Here is a 17,973-nt window from a genome sequence, read left to right as displayed (position 1 = left end):
CTGCCCTGCTCTGCCATGTCACTGAACGTGCTGTATGTTTACTATGTCCATTGCTTTTTGTGCATATTATTGAATGTACTCAACAAATAAATCCCTGCTCAATCCATAAAGAGGCAGGTGAGAGCAAGTTTCATGAATCTTTGCCATTTGTAGCCAATTATCAGCCACTCTGTTCTGGGGAGCATGCAGGGACCTAACTCTATATAGGTCACCAACAGCAAGTCCAGTGCAGCGGGGAAAGAATCCAGGCATCCTGCCAAAACAATAGCCAGGACCAGGCTTCCGCCACCAGAAAAAAATCACATGCTCCCTAGCCACTTCACTGGTAACAGCAAAGAAAAAAGGAACCAAGGGCCAGATAAATTGTTTTGGTGAGTTCATATGGTCCTGGGCTCTATGCTAAGCTCCTCAGTGGGGTAGAATGGCTCTGGCAATCAAACATCTACATACTGGGGCGGGGGGGGGGGGGGGGGGGGAAAGCTTTTACTTTGCTTCTAGTCTCTGGGAGGCACCCTGGAAGTTAATTCTACATTTTAATTTCCTAGTTACTGTTAGAATTAAAGTTGCAAGGACAAAATGAGAAATCTATCCTAGGACAGCAGATGTTTGCAAAGAGAAGGGCTCTGCTTCCTTTTATGCTTTTCCCAGGTGAGGTGAATATTGGTTATGACTATCAGTTCCATCTCTCAGTGACAAAGTGAGCCTCCAGCAAGATGATGGCAGGAGGGCAGTGTTGGGAAATAATTCCAGTATTGCCAGACTCAAGAGAACAAAGTTCCTTAGTCATATTGCAAAGAAATCAGATCTGTACCTCCAAGTCAGAAAATCGAGTAAGCACAGTTAAGGAGACACGCAGTGCTTTCCTGGTGTGTCTTTTGATATGGTTTTATTCTGCACACGGAGGTGCATGGGATGCTTTGTGGAGATGCGTGCATGACAGAATGATTTGGGGTTTCTCACTCTCACAGATGTATTCAGGAATCCACTGATTCAAAGCAGTGCATTTTCCTCAGTCATTGCACTGCTCTGCTTCATACCCATAGACTTCCTCTTTTCCTCTTCGCTAGGTTCCCAAAGGCCATGCTCCCCAGTGAGCAGTGCGCCTCCAGGTCAACAGGGGTTACAGTTGTTCTCGTATCCCACAGATCCTGCCTCGTGTACTCCTTTCCTTACCTCGCATGTTCCAGCGTAAGCTTTTCTGTTTCACCTTGCTTTACCAAGCCCAGGCATAATCTTAACGGGAAGCATTACTAGCTGAGTGCCATGGCCAGCTGTCAATTTATAAAGACCACCAACAAGACCATCGGTCTAATGGAAGTATGTTCCTTTCCCAAAGATGAATTTTTTTAACTAAATCTGCTCTTAGTTGTTAGTCTTTCATTTGCCATGGTTGCCACTCCCTGACCACTGCAGCTGATTCTCCCCCATAACTTTGCCAGCAGTTTCCAGTTTCAAAAGTCTAACCTTGCAAGCTTGAGCTCATTCGAATACCTTACGCTATCCTTTATCTTCCCCACTAACAGAACCTAAAAGTAACCCTTTGGACAGGGGTTACCCTTAATAGCACTAGAACATTTTCAAACTTCAATCTTCTAAAAATTTGCGAAGTTAAATGTGAAATCGTTCTACTGAACAACAAAATATAGATATTTCTTCACTTTCTGAGACCCAAAAAACCCAATGAAAAGTTATTACTTAGGAGACCCACTTTATGTTACTTTTCCTGTGTAGTAAGCGTGGTATCCTAGCAGCAGCTGTGCCTGCTGCTCTCCCTGCAAAGGCTTTGCTGACTCACCATCTGATTCACACAGGCAGCAGCTTTATTTGGCATCAGGGCGCTTGCGTGCAGCCTTCATGCATGCCCTAGGCCACACCTATATATAGCCACCTTGTCTCCATCCATGGAGCAGTGAGCTGTACAATGCGTACAGTCTCCAGAGGGTGAAATGAGGGTCTTTGCTGAACATGTGCTGCCATGGGTCCAGGGGCAATAATTAGGATGCAGCAAATGAATACATGCCATCTGTAAAGTTAACAACCTGAAAGAACTCTCTGTTTCTGTTTCCTTGCCAATAGCTGCCGGTCTGTTCTTCCCTTTGAACATGAATCCTGCATAGATCAGGCCAAGCACCAATAACTGCACAGGCCATTATTTAAAAAGAACAACTGGCAGTAAAACATTGTAAAATAATTTATCTGTATTTTGGTAAAACTGACAAGAGTTTAAGCTGTAAGCTGCATGGGCAAGTGCTGCCTTAACTAGGCTTTTTAAAATATTGATGTTGGTTTGAGATTTCTTTTTTTCATGTTGTATCAGTTGCAAAAAGAGAAGGTATATCTGTCTGCCAGATGGGTTGCAGTATAGAAGAGAAAATGAATTGCATGTATATCTTATTTTCATTTTATTTCTTTTTTCCTTTTGGTTTTGTTCTTCTACTTTTCACTGTTTGTACTTGCAACTCTTAAACTGCTTCTTTTAATCTTCAGCTAAATTATATTTCTTAATAAACTATATATTTACATAGTCAATGGAAACATCATTTAAAAAAATGCAGAGCTTGGTCCAGAACAGATTGTACTAAAACAAAGGAACAGTAGGGTTAGGAGGTTAACCATGCCTCCTTCCTTTTTACTTATTCCCTTTTGCAAACTTAATTTGCTGAGTGGCTTCTGCGTTTGTACACCACGTGTCATTTATTAGTTCCAAAGTGTAACAATGCTAAGACACAGCTAATTCAGCTGCCAGCTTTTTTCCTTCTGACCTCAGTTTGTGTCTCACTCAAGAGGCTGATGGCAATGTCTGGAGTATCTTCTCATCCACTTGAGAAACGTGAGGATTGTTCTCTGAAATTACAGAGCTAAACTGCTGAGCAACGTCAAGCATTTGGATAGGATTGCCTCAGGACAAAATGAGCTAAGAAAATGCTGGAGTTCTCGTGGCTTCCGAGTTTCTTGTATAAAGAGAAACAGAAAGGTAGGCAAAAATGAAATTCATAACAATAGAATTAAACTGCAAAAAGGAAAACATAGCTGTGTATAAGAAAAAAGACTCCTCAAACTGAGAAGTACTAAATTTTTGAATTAGTCCTGAAAAGCAGTGTCTTGGCTAGAACTATGATGTTCAAAGCTGGATTTGAGCTAGCACTGGAGAATACTGAACTGGGACTGATGTTGCATGAAGTACCCATAAAAAGAAGTACCCATTGCTCTACAAACGAGTTGTGTGTATACCTCATTGTTCCCCCACGCTTCTTGCTGCCCTTCAAATTTATCTGTGGTGTGAAAACATCCTCAGAGGGTGAGCCTTTCTAATATGGCCTAAAGGTGATTGGTCTGTGGATTACCAGAGTCAGGTCCTTGACTAGGAGGAAAGAAACACACTTTCTAGAAAAATAAACAAACACACACACATGCATGAAAATATAGTAGGTAGTATCACTTCAGTTTTGCCTCAGCTGAATTTGAGCTGGTCTTTTTCCCCAGGACTGATCCTTTTCAGACATTGTGGCATCCTTGCAGTTAATTTGGTTCTGTCCCTGGAAAAGGAAGAGTACAGGAGGATGTCATCAGCAAAGAGCTATCAGAGGTAGTTTTGTCCAGGAAAATACACTACTATAGAGGAAGAGTATGTTATACAGAGATATTGCTGCTGCAGTTGTGAAATAAATATTAAGACAACTAGAAGGACTGGAATCACACATTTGTGTGGGCAAAAAGAAAAGCCTGGCAAGATGCACTGCTCTCCTGTAGATATATGAGATGCAGGTTGATTCATAAATTGATTTTTCATCAAAATGACATAATTCTCCTAGGTGACAAGAAAAGGCAGTGAATATGTGAGCTGAGAATACTAGAAGAAGAAATTTTTATTTAGCAACTCTACAACAGTGCTGATAATATTTATTCTCTGAAGCTTTTGCTGACAAAATTTCCCATGTGAAGTAATCAGTAACTCCAGATTACAATACGCAGGGAGAAAATTCATTCTCAGTTTCTGAATACTCTTCTGTTTCTTGAATGCTTTAGACCTCAAATATTCCTCCCAGTTATGCTTTCACAGAAACCTTCCATGTAAAATGCAAACACCAGATTCTTCCCCTTCTTAAAATCCTGCTCCCTCCCCCTTGCCCGCAGACTCCTTCCTCCGCCTTCCCTGTTGGTATTTTCATCAACAGGAGAACAACTCCAAAACGTTGCTAATTTCTGATTCCCAGCCTAAGAGATGGGTTTCTTAATTGCACAGGGACAGATTAAGTTGGCAATGCTGGCCAGCAATAAGCAATTCCGCCACCAGCGAAGCAAGATGGTTCATCATGGCAGAGTCCATTTTTCCACCATGTTTTCAAGTGGAAAACCTTCCTTGATACCTGAGTACCACCCATCCTGCATTTCCCATCTATGTCTCCAAGGAATAAACCTGTTTTCAGGCATTCAATTAAAGTTAGTTTAAAAACAATCACTAGGAAAAATTATTATTATAGACAACACAGCCTCTGCCATTGATCATCTCAAAAGCACTTTATAAATAACTACACTACGCTCACAGCATCTTGTAATGAAAGAAATGTTGTGTGGTTTAAAAATAGACAAAAGCACAGGCACAGACATATTAGAGCCAAAATTATCAAATGTGAATGCCTAAATATGAGGCCCTACTTACTAAAATAAGCATTAAGTATATATGTTTCTCATTGACTTTAAAAGAACCAGATGATCTACAGGTTTGAAAAATAAAACTACTCTATTTAACCATATAAATACCTAAGTAAATGCATAACTTTAAGCAATATATTCTTAGGTTTAATAATGTTTAATTGTATTCTATAATTATAACGCATCTGGAAAAATCTTACATCTCAGGGACATGTTTCATCAAAGGTTCCCAAATGATTTAATAAATACATTTCACAGGAATGAAGTCATCTCTGAAGTGGACTGTGACAACTACTTCACAGCCTGTAGGAACTTTACACAACAGTCTAGAAAATGAAGTGAAGAAGGCTGTATTGAACTGAAACTGCAGGGAGAATCTAGGTCAGAAGAAAGTAATTACTTTAGCTGATTGAGCAATGTAAAAAAAATCCACTAATATTCATTTGAGCTCAAAACCAATCAAGATTTACTTTCATTTGCAGAAAATGAAGTTAAGCGAAAGCTTAATTAGTCTCAAAATATATATTTGAATTTGATTACTCACGTATAATATTTTAAATGGAGAACATGTTCATAAGCTGCAAAAGTCACTCAGAGTACAGAAATTGTATCACTCAAATGACTAAACAACACTGAATTAATGTAAGTATTAATATTCACAAACTGTTCACAAGATAGTCATACAGCGAAAACATTTTCCAAATTAATTTATTGTAGGTATTTGTGAATTTATGTGAGAATTTTCTGAGCATTTTGTGAGCAGAAGAAAAGAATGTTTTGAATGAATTATACCTCAGAAATAGTCTCTTATTTTTTGATTACTGACTAGACTACCAAGCTTAACAATTTGATTCTTGCAGAAAGTTTCATGGGATTAAGTACAAGTATCACCACCTCACTTGTGTAATTGATTTAAACGGAAACATTAGGTGATCTAAAAATCATTATAAAATGTAAGCCTATCATTTTATACAGTTGTCTAGCACCCATTAATATCCTCTGGGGATGGTAGTGTCCTAAATCCTATTCTAGGGAGAGAAGAGCTGCATATTCTATGAGGAAGCAGATGTTTCCTTCTGTTTTGAAAAGCCCTTGAACACTGTTACCACAGTTTAAATAGATATCCTCAAAAAATAGCTGAGACAATACTCTTTATTGTGTGAAATCTAGTTGTTGGCCGATCTGAAAGAGACTGGTACCAACAAAACCAGGTACAGACTTCACACCTACTTAAACTACAGAATACTTTTGGTTTTGTAAAGCAACTCATTTACTTTATACTCTGAATGTTATAATTACTAAAAGAAGATTGTGGAGCAACAGTGGTGAGTTTAAAGAGACTCTTTATGACTCCTGTTTCATTATATTGTTATATTATGTTACATTGTTATATTATTATATTACATTACATTGTATTTTATATCATATTTTATAAATACATTCCCCTCAAAACAGTAGAGTGATAAATTTCCCGAGAATATTTAGTATACCTTTTATTCATGCATATCTGACACCCACAGATGCTGGAAAGTAGTGTTACTAGCAGTTACTGTCTCTGGAACACTTTTGACTGGAGTGCTGCCCATCAGCTGAGATCTGTTTATTCCTTAAGAAAATAAGAATTTCAGATTTGTGATAAAAATGGCAAGTTTTGGATAAAAATAATAATAATGAAAAATCTCTTCCATATGTTGTATTTTGGAATTAAGTCAAAGAGGAGCCTACATCGTATTATATCAAATGTAGTCAGTGTCACGTCTGTCAAAATATCTTGCCGATGATTTACTGTTAAAAACAGATTAAATTAAGTGAGCTACTTTATTTTGTTTTTATAATAAAAAGTATGGATAATGTTGTAGCTAGCGGATACTAAAATGGATGTAAACCAGGTATACATAGAGGAAATATTTTAAGCATTCAAGCTGACTGACAGCTATTTTAGTTCTGAGCATGTCATATAGGTGCTACCTGAGGCCTTAAGCCAAACTTTCCAAATCTGGACAGCCAAAGCTAAAGTTAGGATTTCTATTTCCATTTTGAGATAGCATTACAAAAATGTCAGACTTCGCAAGATTCTGTATCCCGTTGTTCCTACTAGACAATAGGAGCAAAACCAGTTTAGCAATTTTGAGAAGGAGACCACCTCCTTTTGGGTCACAAAGGATGGTTTAAAAAGGTTAAATTTGAAAGTTTAAATGTAACCTGCAGCATCCATTCTTTCCCCCTTATGGGCATTATGATACAGAACTGTCTGTTAACACTTCTTAAAATAAACTTGAACTAACCTCCACTCTTCCAATCCTAGGCTCCTGAAGCTCCTCACAGCTGTGCTAACTGGTATGCTTCCCTATTTCTGCTGCATTGCTTCAGTTCTCAGCTGCTGCCTTTCTCTTACTATAGTTCTGGTCTCTCCTTACTTGCTTGCCTTTGCTTCTCTGTTTCTTCTATCCTTATTTATTGTATAATATTTATTGTATAATAGTTACTCTGGTCATATTCCAGATTCTGATAATATATCTAATCTTAACTTGCAATACCTTCCAATTATTCAAGATTTGAGGTCTCATAAAGCTTTACTTGTTAATTTAAGCAGCATCTCCTTTATACCTGTTATGTATTACAACCTTGAATTTGCAGTCAAACGGCAGTGTTGAATTTGGTTTCTGCTGGTCAAGTCCATCAGCTACCCCCATCTTAACATTTTTAATCCGTGGACCTCATCACTTTTTATGTGAAGCATTAATTTGCATTTGTGCTAAAGAACATCTAAATCTATTAGGAAATCTAATTAGTAACACTCATACATACATTTCACAGCTGGATCTATAAATGCCAGGGAAAGATTTTTTTTCATGGCAATGAAGAACCAGTTTTTTGAGATTCAGAATTTGAGGGGCTTGAAATAATTTTGCTCTATATTCTAGACTAGAAAATTGTTTCTGAATTTCCATAATAACATTTTAATACATCTTCCTAAAATGCATAAGATTCATTAGGCTTTTTGGCTAGACCCAGTGTTTACGCTTCTGCAAACTGCTATATACAAAAAGAATGATTAAGTAAATTGCAAATGGAAGCTTCAAAGTCAACAGAAAAATAAACAAGCGTTACCCCTGTGTTCATATCCTACCACTGATTTCAATTTAAATAGACTACATACAAGACTATGACCAGATCAAATCATTAAAGCACCATAACACAGCGGCCTAAGATAATCCAAATTGTAGTGGAATACAGGACATGTGAAATAACTACAGATTCAAGACAGTAGAAGAGCCTAAGCTCTAAAAGACAGCTGTGTAACAGAAGCAGACAGGTAGCATGCATAGGAGCATGAAGGCAAGAATGAGAAAGAAAAGATAAAGCTTTTGCCATCAACTGACTTGTCATAGGAGGGTCAAAAGAAATAAGGCTGATAGCAGTATAAAAGGCCAACAAGACAAGAAGGCAGCAAAAGCATGGAAGCAAATCCCCCTTTGGCAGTAATAATACAAATGGGAGATTAGCTCTAAAAATCACCCTACCTGAAGAACTCTTTCAAGGGTGAAGTATGCATTAGTAACTTCTGAATCCAGCACACCAGAAGGACACAAAAAGGACAGAAAGGACACAAAAAATACAGAATGATGACAGAGTTTACATGACGTGTATAGTAAGAAGCAGAGGTTGCAATAAAGGGCTTGCAATAGAGAGTTGGAATAGGTGAAGTGCTAGCTGCACTTGCATCATCCTTGCAAATAGTTTTTAACCTACAGTACCTATCTGGTTTTATGAAGAGGGAACTTTGCCAAAGTAAAACACTAGAGCTATGCTGGCTTTCTAGGGCTGTTAGGGTTTCAGCAAACGCAGAAGGTGTAAGCTAACATATGCAGGTCTACTACTGGAGTAAGAAAGAACCTATAAGGAATAAAGCTGCCAACAGACAGTAAAGGAGGAAAAGAAAGAAAGGGAAAAGCGTCATGAGAAAATCAGAGACATTCATAAAAAACATTTTTCTGGTTAATGACTATAATGCTAAGAGAGGAAAAAAAGATTTGAAGTATAAAAAGATATATAAGAGAGCCGTCACAAAGCATGAACAAACGTCTAGCAAAATGCTTTTTTTCTTTCCCTTGTTAGGGATCCTCGTGCTTTGTCAGTGCTTAAGTTGCAATTTCCTTGTACCTGGGACCATATCATCCTTAATTCAGTAAAACCTAAATGCTGGATCTGCATTAGCAATGCCTGACTTTTTTAGCTTAAGAATTTTACTTTTGTTTTGTTTCAGAAAACTCTTTGTTGAGTCTGTCTCTTGTCACATATAGAAATAATGAGCAGAAAAATCCATGGAGAAACGGAAGAAAAAGGGCCACAAGCTTGCAGTAGCCTCCTCTGCCTCTATATAGAAGATCACCTTCAAGACAAGCCATCACCAGGTTCTTCACATCCACCATATTAGCTGTTGCGAAGGCATTGAGGAAAGGGCTGCGATCAGCTATAGCACAGAGGCTGTGTGACAAAGGACTAAAGCACCTCTGCTGTGAGGGTTGTACCTCACAGATTGTGTCCCCTTCAACACAGGCTACTAACTCCTTATCCTGCTAAGAGGATCCCCTTACTACATGCATCCACAATATATGTTGTTACTGACTCCGCAACCAGAATTTGCCATTAACAGGACTGTTTTTCCACACAAGGATTGGGAGGGATCCCCAGAGCCCTGGCTCTGAGCAGCTCAGGGACAACATGTGCATACCCAGTGTTTCACTGAGAAGCCAGAAGGACTGAAGCAGACAGTGTGTCTTGGTACATATCCTGAAATATATTTAGCATTGAACCCTATGTAGCAGTGACAAAATAGGAAAGTCTTCCAGCAAAAGCAGCAATAGGGAGCCCCACAGTGTTCTAGATTTAAATGTGTTCCCAGTTGTTACATGTAGGATTAAGGATACCATAGTGGAAGTGCCAAGGTACATCACATGTATATATTGCTCACAATCTAACTCTTAAGAATGGGGCAGAGGATTTGGCTATGGTAAGTATTAACTTTTTATTGTCCATTTATCTCCTAAACACAAACAAACCTCACAGCTTTGGCCTGTGCATCATTCTGAGGTTTAGGATAAAAAGCAAGTATTATAATTATTGACACAGTTACCTCCTCCTAAACTGTAATCCAAGCTTTTATTCTGCTGATGATTTAACAGCTCTCTGTTGGTGAATTTCCATGCTGCTTGCTGCCTGGTTGCCTTGAGACATAGATGCAGATCCAGCTTAAGCCTCCTCCAGGCCACCGTGCTGCCCAAGGGGCAATGATATCGTACCCTGGACTATTTGTTCCCTGTTTCCCTCCCTTTCATTAGCACAGTACTGCTCCCTGCCATGTGCACAGCCAGCTCAAGGAGATGATACAGTGGAAACGTAAGTGTATTTTTTTTCCTACCTTTCATTAGGATTTGCTCCATGCTCTGGCTGTCTGCATGGCTGTGCAAGAACTAGTTCTGATGCAAAAGCAGACGACACAAGTATGCAGGGAGGAGCAGAGGGCAGAACAGAACCTTTTCTTGGTGGCAGTGTGTACTTGACAAACTAATATGAAGCCTCACTGTTGAGTAAGACGTTCTAAGTAAATTTCTATGACTGCCCAGACAGAAGATAAGAGGCTTAAGTAACGCATAAATTATATTTAATAAAGAAAACAATTGGAGCAAAAATGAGCCTCAAGCAGCATTCCAGATACTGTATCCTCAAGTGAGCACATTTAGTAGTTAAATGTAAAAGACTGGAGTTAAAACTTACTAGTGTATATTCCTGCTTGTGCTATTTTAATAATGTGCAACATTAGGTAAGACAGCTGGAAAGCCACTTAAAAGAAAATTTTCCAGTAAAGAAGTTGGACGTTTTCTGCGAGACAAAGTTGCTTTGTTTCCATGGCATTAGCTAGGATTACATTTTTATATAGGATTTTATATAGGACTTTTTATATAGGATTTATATAGTACTTTGAAAGTTCTCCTGTGATGTTGCCTATTTGAATCCAAAAATCCTGAGATATTTAAAAAGAAGGAGAAGTTATTGGAAATGGCATTCCTGTTATGAGAACATGATATATTTAACCAAGAGAGAAATTACTACACATAAAGGAGTGTGAAGAGACATACTATGGAGACATCTATGGAGGGCTGCTGGACATTTGAAGGGGGACAATGGTATCTGCAGGAATTCAAAATATTGATATGAAATACCTAAGAATTAAAAAAAGATTTTTTTGTTTAATTAAATTTCTTTTCACCATAGACAGTGGATTGCAGTAGAGCCAGGAAAGAGCAGATACCTAAGCATGTAGGAAGACACATAATTATACGTGGAGGGATTACGCAAGCTAATTCTTTCCTCACTGAGTCTGCTGCACTTCTTTTCTCCTCATCACATCTTTACTCTCTTTTCAGTTTTCAGCACTATCTCAAGTATATCAACCATTTCCCCTAAATTCATGCTGCTATGCTGGTTCTTTTTCAGACTGGATGGTTGTGGAATTCTATGATCTGGGTCAGTTGTTCACAAAAAGGCAACAGACACCCAAGATTGGTGTACGCTATCTGTCCCTATAAGGTAAGCTCTAGAACAAAGTAGAGAAAAATATATGCTAATGTCATTTCTTAAGGAAGAACATCATTTGAGAATTCTGTGACTCAGTTTTGCATTTGTTTTACATTATTCTCACTGTTCTTCCTCTGGTTAGCGTAGAAAGGAGGGACTCAAAATGGGAAAAACAATGAGAATAATGTAAAACAAAATAACGGCCATACTGTATAGACTGTAATAGAGAACAATGCTTGTAAAAATGTGGGTTTTTTTTGATTAATAGAGAAAAATAAGTAAGACACAAAAAACACAAGAAAATAATTTCAGAAACTTTAAGTATTTCTGAAAGTCTTATCCTCTTCCACCCAAGAATGAATTTTAAAAACTCAAAATAGATCGCATACAGAACCCCAAACCCAGAGTTTATTTACCTCAGGAAAAAAAAGGTAGAAATAAGGTTACAGCATCCTAGTGGTCTCACACTGTTGAACAATGCATATCAAAACAGTTTCACAGGTTTAGATCCAGAGTAATCTTCATGCTAACATAAGTTTTGGTCCAGTCTTTTTCCTATATTTCTTGAATCAGGGATTCAAAGAGAAGACTTCTGAACTTACTCTGTAAAGCAATAAAACACCACATGACACACTGTTATTCCAGAAATGCCAACATCAGTAACAGCCTTATTTCAATAAAGGGATATGTGACAGCGAACATGTATAATGATGATGGTACATCATTATCAGACTGTCACATCACAAATCACAGAGCCATTCATCAGGAAATGACAAAAATAGAGAAAAACAAAACGCAGCAGAGTTAAAAACATTACTGTTGCAAAGAATGCATAAGCAGACTGTGATGCCATGCTATAAAAGCAAATCAAAGTATTAAAAGGAAATAGTTCTCTTCTATGTCCTAAAAACGTCATGCAGGAGTATTGTGCATCTTCAGCTACACACCTTTATACATTTACTCATAAATGATAGCTATTAAATTGATGTATCTTTTGAATTAAATAGATACAACTCTCCGAATTTAAGTAACCCTTGGCAACCGTGTGTTAGGATTGCTTATTGGTCTTCTAATCTATATTGGGGTTTGGTTTTTTTTTGTTTCAATAGCACTGTTTAATAGCACTGTTTTAATAGCTCTGTTTTTAGGTGAGCAAACTACATGCAGTTAAAAAAAAGTTTCAAGGATGAAACATCACCATGAAGTAGATGCTTGTACAGTTGTATTTCTTACCTGCCATTTTTCTTTTTATCAAGACTTGCAGGGAAAAAAAGACAAGGTGCAAGGGATCCAGAATAATTAATCCAGGCACATAAGTAGCTCAGGTGAAAGGGCACAGAGTTTATATAACCTTTCATGGGGGGACATAGTTTAATAAGCCCCTTAAAGCAGCCCTACCTCTTTTTCCTTGAACATGCAAGAAAAGATACTCTGTCATGAGGACTCAGAGGCTGTACAGTAATACATTGGCAAGCATTTCCCAAAAAGAAACAAAAGCAGTTAACTAAATAAGGCAGCTGGGACGGACAGAAATGCAGTTTAGATAATCGGCGCAGTGCTAGGAATTTCTCCAACTTTAGAAGATAATTTGAAATCCAACTGAAAACACAATTATTGAAGTTATCAGCAAATAATTCTCTTTGATTGCGAAGTGAACAATCCAGCTTCTGTAAACAGGTACCTATAGTACAAAATTACTGATACATTCAGTACTGGCCAACAATCTTCATATTAGCAGAGAGGTCAAAGATAGATTGAATTATAGAAAATGAACTGAAAGTGGAAAGAAGAGTGGAAAATGACACGAAAAATCGTATTTGAGAGACTGTACCTCTACCACAACGTACTTATTTAGAGTTCATGTTTTAGTACTTGATATTTACAATAACCAGTGGAGTCAGTAGCTTGTGCCATGTGACACAGACGTACATTTTTGCAACAACACTACTTGTCTTATGTGTGAGACACGAATACAGAGAAGCCTCTTAGCAGCATTCTTTTTTGCCACTCTTTTGTTGCATTGGAGAGAGAGAATTCAAGCTGGGGATTAAAAGCTATTTTCTTTTCTTCTTCTTCCTAACACAGCTATCAACCCTTCTCATGTCTTTTTTTGTTTAGTTACTATGCAATATCTATCTGTATTTTGCTTTAAGCCTATCACGTAGTTTGTGCTATCCCTGAACAACTGTACCACTTCTAGTTATCCTACAGAGGCCGGCGCAAATAACATGAGATGTCTTTTTATCCCTAGGGTCCCTATGTCACCCAGGATTTGTAGCTTAAGGCAGAGTAAAATGAGGTCTAGAACCAGTCGGATGACACATAATAAATCATCCTCAATAATCCCATGCAAAATGAGCATATGGCGCGAGGTTATCCCTGTCCTTCTGCCCCAGCCTGCAAGAAAAAGCCCCCAAAATACTTGACATTTGTCGCAGACAGTACTACTGTCCCTTGACAGTTTGTGGGGCACACAGAAGTTGGAGTGTTATATGAATTGAGACCTTCTTTAGACGAGAAAATATATTAATTTCTATTCATGAAATGTGATATATTGCAAGTTTGATATATTGCATTGGCAAACTTAGGTCAGCTAAGGGGCTTGGGGCTTGATAGCCTAAAGATCAAATAGACCCAATACCATCAGATCCCCTATTTGTTTTCTGTCATTTCTAATCTAACACATACATTGTAACTCTAAATATGATTCCGAGGAGCACTGCAAATTTCACTTGGGATTACAGAATCTAAACATTTCTTTTCCCTTCAGATAGCGTTGTAAGAATATTAAAGGGTACAATCAGAAGTGAAATGGAATTCTCCTGTCGATGTGCCTGGCAAAAGAGCCAAACAGGTTACTCCCAAATGAAAAGCACAGTAATAAAAGTAACAGAAAACCGTCGGTTCATCTTCATTCAAAAATTTTAGGTATATGTAAATATTTTGCAAATACAGAAGCAGATTCAAAGTCCGTGTACACTGCAAAAGTCAACTGCAGGAGTTGTTCTCATACTGCCCTGGGAGATGTCATTCACTTTTAAATCATGCACTATGGACCATATAACAGTAGTTTGCACTAAGTTTCTTAATCTTCCTTCTTTCTAGGAATAAGGCTTGTCTCTCCTCTCAGACTTTTCTCTAACTAGAGGCTGTGGATATAGGGAGTAGAGTGGAAAGAACTGGTCATCTTAGTGCTGCTCTTGACGTATTTCCTGTTATCTGGATGGGTTCTCTACATGCTGCAGGATGGACAGGACTGGAAACCAGGGTCTCCATCAGGCTTTGGCCTCTAGCAATGTTTTTAAGACTCAAGCTGAAGAGCGTCTAGCGTAGACAGTAGGTAGGTTTCAGTTTTAGGGTGACCTTATGGTCACCTCTGTCAGTATAGCCAGAGTATCAGACTTCGGTAATCTTGTTTTTTCTAGGCTTACAGCAAAGAGTAGTAATAGCTACTTTTTGACATTTCACGTCTTTGTCTCTTTAAAATTTCCAAGCTCTTTTGGATAGGGACCTCTTTTTGCTAGATGTTTGTCCATCTTCTAAACAGTGGTTCCTTGATCTCTTGCTATTTTGATAGCAAATAGAGTACTGTGAAAGTAAAAGACTTCATCCATTCCAGTTTGCCAGTCCTGTGATCAAGTCTGTTTCACTATCCTACTCTGTTTCATTATTCAGGGATAAAACAATACACTGCAATCCCTTCACTTCTTGACCAGAACCACTGTTCACAGATAATTCTTTCAAGCAAGGCTTGCAATTATTCATCTAAAATTGTTTGCATGCACAATTATTATCCCTTTTCATACAAATAAGGCAATTATTTTCAGCTACTGATTGCTGGCTGTTTTTATGCGTGCTTACTTGATCTGCTACTTTTCAATAATTCTCATACAAATCAGAAGGTCAGTGATATTCCTAAGCCTTACTCAACCTCTGAAGGAGTTCCTAGCAAGAACTTCGTTTCTGTTTTGGGACTCCACCTAACCTTTACAGAAAGCTACATCTTCTCTTTAACTCAGGAAAACCTACTAGAAAAAGTTGTCAGAATTATACATGCCTCTTCCTTCATTTTTCAAAGGCAAAGATAATTTGCATTAAAATAGAATCTCAGTTTCTTTGTTTATCTTATTTTTGGTTTCCAGCTGAAGGAGAGAAGAAGCAAATTTTATTCTAAATAACCTTGATTTGCTTTTCTAGCTATCAACTTCGGCTTAAATATTCATTTGATATTTTTACCTACTAATTCTTCTTTAGTCTGCAGAATTAAATTTTCCTTGCCATACCTGTGGTTATTTGCTTTCTCTGCACAGCAGCTTTCCAGTAGGGCAGTTGCTGCTTTCAATGCAGACATGTTTAATCAATAATGCTGTATCACGTGCCCAGTCACTAATTTAAAGAGCAAAATACCTCCCTTTTAGGTCCAATCTTCAGTGAAACATAAAGTGAAAACAAGCAGTTCAGCTCTTGATCAATCTATGAAATAGAAACCAGATGATTTCTTTGTGTTCTTATTCAGTACATATTCTTTCCTCCTTCTTCAATAGTCACTGGCATTTTAGCTATCCAGATGCTGCAGCTTTTAATCAATGATTCAGTACACAGCCCATGAGATGTGCCACAACACTTCAACAAGCGAGTTCTATCTCTCCATGGGGACAGAGGATCTGAGTTTGTGTCAGTCTCCTCTTGTCAGTTATAATTAAGCATACATCCATTTACATACATAAATATTTATACACAAAGAGAAAACTTCCTAGTGCTTTATCAGATCTCTCTTTATCACTGTGGGTTCTGATGACAACAAAACACAATTTGGCTTTGTTAAAAACTCACAAAGAATTTTGAATATCATAAATACAGAAATTTTGGGCCAGATTTTTATATGTTAAGTACCTGCAGCTTCTGGGGACACCTGGATTGTGGATACACATAGCTCTTATTTTAAAACCTCTGGACACTGTCTTAAGACAGATGCAAGAAAAATTAATGACAAATTGCACAGAACTTTTACAAGACTTGGGGTTTTTTTGTGGCTCTTCCAAAAAAACAGACGCATTGTGTCCGGTAGTGAGAGTAACAAGGAAGAAAACTTATACCAAATTCTCAAAAACGAAAACACAGCCCAATGTTACTGTCCTGGGGTGGGGCTAGCTCAAGCAATACTGACTAAGTAGCTTATCTGCCACTAAGCCATTGGAAAAGCCAGATGACACCTAACATATTCGCATGTTTTAAACATCATCTTTTCCCTGCTAACCACTTAGATGGTGGATGAATTTTCAAAAGGAAGTTTAGAATTTGTACCGGGCTTAGTTTATCTGGGGAAAGACGTGTTTTAGGAAGTAACGCAGTAACTTCCTTTGGATAAGTTTTGAGGGCTTCCGTGAGTGCCTTGTTGACATGTATCTCGTTACTGCAGAAATAGTAAGTGTCAACATAAAAAAGACTACCAAGATTATACAAAACGAGAGCATCAGTTGCTCACTTTTTCTGGCAGTCTCAGTAGAAGCAACATAAGAACTGAACAGACTAAGTTCTGCCTTACATTCGCCCTGTGTAGGATTCCTCAGGCCATGATCACACAGTCATTATAACTTGGCAAAAATCCACTCTCTTGCTAAAAAGAAGCAGTTCCTCCTGTCAGTCTGTCTCATTACCTTCCTCAGGCCAAATGTAGTATTCATGCAGCTTTGTGCTTAGCCAAATCAAAAACGCACAAAGACTAGTGATTTGTGACAGTGCCAGCTCACAGCGGTTAGCCCTCCTACTCCACCTTCTATCAGATCACTTATGCCTGGACAAGCCTTTTTCCTGCTTAAATATTTCCATTCACCTGCTCGTGCAACTGTTTTGCTCAGCTCCAGCTCTTCTTAGAAGAGAAGAGAACTATCTTTGACAGTTGCATAAGTAACATATTCCTACCAAGTAGGTAAGATCTGGAGAGAGGAATCAGCCAAGGTACCTGGCTCCACGTACAGCCATCTAGGTCATTTGCAATTGTTTTCCAAAGCCTGAATCTAGTAAATGCAAGTGAAAGCTATTAAGAACTAATTATTTAAGAGCTTGAAAATGTGATGTTGCTGTGAAGTGTGAATACTTGAAAAAAACCTGGAGTACACATTAGGAATTCTTGGAGAGAGAGAGGCTAAATAACTTGAAAGGAACATGGCTATTAAATTGAAGCTCTCATTTAATTCTCTAGTTTGTTTTGCTTTGTAATGTTTGGTTCCCACAGTTAGGCTTCTAAGTAACTGTGCCTGGTCAGAAGCTCATCTGTTTTTTCCAGCTATCTCATGTGATCTAATAAAAGATATTCTCTCTGTCCAAAAGTTAGACCATCATGAGCCAATACTATCATTAAATAACCTCCTTTGTTTCTGTTTTATCATCCAAAGTTCATGTTGCTGATGATGAGTTAGGATTTGAGCAACTGAGCAAAGCAACTTGTAACAATTACATCATCTGTATTGTTAATGCATAACATGATCTCTGCAGAAAGCTGGTAATAGATCACAGATTTAACAGAATATATGTTTAACAAGTCTTATTTAATATTAAATAGGCAGATTAGATTGCTAACAAGTGAAAGTCACAGAAAGCCTCCACCAAGAGATAATTTAAACTTAGAAAGGAAAGAGAATGCAATAATCCTTAAGGTCAGCGCCAACAGCAAAACAAGAAATATCAATCCCTATTGTGTCCACAATGGCCAGTTACCAGATTCCAAGGAGGGGAGTTGAA

General features: G+C 38.0%; 1 long non-coding RNA gene across 1 annotated transcript in view; it reads right to left on the bottom strand.

Annotated features, from left to right (window-relative positions):
- Positions 1-487: 487 nt before the first annotated feature.
- LOC104140233 (uncharacterized) overlaps positions 488-17,973 on the bottom strand; it is a 42,773-nt gene continuing 25,287 nt past the window's right edge. The window contains exons 2-4 of the long non-coding RNA XR_011141537.1: positions 11,649-11,835; positions 6,144-6,259; positions 488-3,536 (exon numbers count right to left, since the gene is read on the bottom strand). This is a non-coding gene — a long non-coding RNA (uncharacterized lncRNA). The remainder of the gene's footprint in view (positions 3,537-6,143; positions 6,260-11,648; positions 11,836-17,973) is intronic.

The sequence above is a fragment of the Struthio camelus genome, chromosome 5 (assembly GCF_040807025.1).
Source record: "Struthio camelus isolate bStrCam1 chromosome 5, bStrCam1.hap1, whole genome shotgun sequence".
Taxonomy (NCBI): domain Eukaryota; kingdom Metazoa; phylum Chordata; class Aves; order Struthioniformes; family Struthionidae; genus Struthio; species Struthio camelus.
The sequence above is the reverse complement of the archived record's forward strand: the minus strand, read 5'-3'. Positions and strand labels throughout refer to the sequence as shown.